General features: G+C 33.0%; 1 protein-coding gene across 1 annotated transcript in view; it reads left to right on the top strand.

The window, feature by feature from the left end:
* The window catches only part of LOC118748199, a gene marked incomplete in the record, with an annotated part of 60,823 nt that continues 58,645 nt past the window's right edge, over positions 1-2,178 (top strand). Inside the window, 1 exon segment of the mRNA XM_036482583.1 lies at positions 1-1,025.

Genomic DNA, 2,178 nt, shown 5'->3' with positions numbered 1-2,178 from the left:
GATGTTTGAAGCCGCCGAATCGGTAGCACTCATTTATGCATTCTCTCTAGTTTTGCTTCTTGCCACACAATCTTGATCTTCTCAATGCAGAATGCCATCGTTGCATTTGAGATTTCATGATTGTTCAACGTGTTTTCCAAGTTAGCCTTTCCATTACTTCCATTAGTTTTGCAGCGGTAGTATAATCTTATAAAAACCTAAACACTTTGTGCTCCGCTTCACACCTGTGCAACACGTTAACGGAATCAAAACATTCATTTCAATCTCTACTTACGCTTCAAGACAAGTGCGCTACCTTACCGCTTAAAAGTTCTTTAACAGGAGCAATTAAGTACCTAATACAAAACAACGTGCGATTATGTAACCACACAGTTTACGAATAACGAAGCAAAAAAAACAAATGCTTTAGTGCGTAGCAACCGTTAATTCTAGTGTTTTTTTTTTTGAGGTAGTGGCTTTTTTAATTTGCACTTGAGTGATTTTCAGTTTAAAACAACAAAAAAAAAAACAAAAAGAAGACGACGCTAAACAACCAAAAAAGCGGCAAAGCATGACCAACCGCCAAACCGCCACTAAAAAGCGAAAAATGAAATAAAACACCAAAAATCCACAAAAATAATGAAAATCGATAACTAGAAATGTATTTATGTACATATGTACATACATCTTCTGTACGTATATGAAGTTACAATAGTAAAACGTAAATTTAAACAAAACAGCAAAGGCATTTTGTGTTACGCGAATAAATGTCGAATGTCGAAAGTAATATAATAGTGTTAATTGCATGTATTGTATTAATGCATCTGACTGCTACAGACCAATGTTAAATTTTCTTCAATGTTAAATATATCCGAAGCAAATACGCGCCAAAAATTTTAATAAGTTTCGAGGCCACAGCGTTTTAGACTTTCGGAGTGCTTTGTTTAATTCTAACGGAAATTTCAACTGGACCTTCTATTAATACAATGACTGGAGGACTATTGGAGCTAAAAATGTTGGATGTCTGAATATATCTAGTTAGGAAAGAGTGCCACGAGTAAGAAATAATGTTAAACGAAAGGATTTATACATATGAATATTTAGACATACATACATATACATATATATATATGTGTGTCTATGTATGTGTGGGAAAAAGGTGTATATAAGGGAATCAGACAGATAAAAGATAAACATTAATTCCCGGAGCCTAAGCAATATACTAAGGGTACTCATTTAAATGCGCAAAACTCTCGCAAACTGCGCAAACTGTGGAATTTTAAACCCTCGCAAATGAAATGTCAAAATTTGTATGGAAAGCCATTTGCACAAAACGGGAAACTTTGCGCGGCAATTTTATAGCGCACCTTTGCGCAGTGTGCTGTGCAACCCTCAATCAACTATTTTTTTTACATTTATTTTGTTTTGTGCTCAACGCTTTTTCGAAATAACTGCGGTAAGACTTAAATATTTACTCAAATTTGAGTTTCAATTGTTCAACTTTAGAAATTATGTACTATACTCAAATAATTAAATGTCAGAAATTGCATAAAATATAAAATTGTTCTCATGAAACACATGGCGCAAAGTTGCCCAATTGCCCAAATATGAAACTTCCGCGTATATATGAGTACCCTTACTATAAATAAAAGAAATTGAATCCATAAGTTTTGTAACGATAAAATGTCTTACAGTACCAATGGGTGGTAGTGGAAAATACCAATAGGGCAAAATAACTGAGTACAAACCTGTTTTTGTGCGGTCTTTTTGTATGCGATTTTATTGCGCGCCTTTATTTGTGCGGTTTTTTATTTGTATGCCTTTTGTTTTGTGCGATCCTTCTTTTGTGCGGTGTATGATATCAGCCAATTTCAACACATATTGCACTACCTAACAAGTGCGAAGTTTTCAGAGTAAACTTATGTTTTAAATAAGAACCTAACATTTTTTTAATGTTTTTTATTTACACATAGCTTTTCGTAAGGCTGTTAAGTATTATGTTAGCAAAATTTTTGATGTTAAAATCGTTTTTAAAATAAGGAAATATATTTGTTTTAGTATAAATGTTAGCTTTAATTTTTTATTTAGTTTGGAACACTTTCTCTTACTTTTTCATAAAGCTTTTTCAATTTTTCTTGGTGAGACTTTTTTTATGCGGTCCCTTGCCATCGCATAAAATAAATGATTGTGCAAAATTGC

The sequence above is a fragment of the Rhagoletis pomonella genome, unplaced genomic scaffold (genome assembly GCF_013731165.1).
Source record: "Rhagoletis pomonella isolate Grant_MI unplaced genomic scaffold, Rhpom_1.0 Rhpom_scaffold_00012, whole genome shotgun sequence".
In the NCBI taxonomy this organism is placed as follows: Eukaryota; Metazoa; Arthropoda; class Insecta; order Diptera; family Tephritidae; genus Rhagoletis; species Rhagoletis pomonella.
Note: the sequence above shows the minus strand (reverse complement) of the source record. Positions and strands in the feature narration are given on the sequence as shown.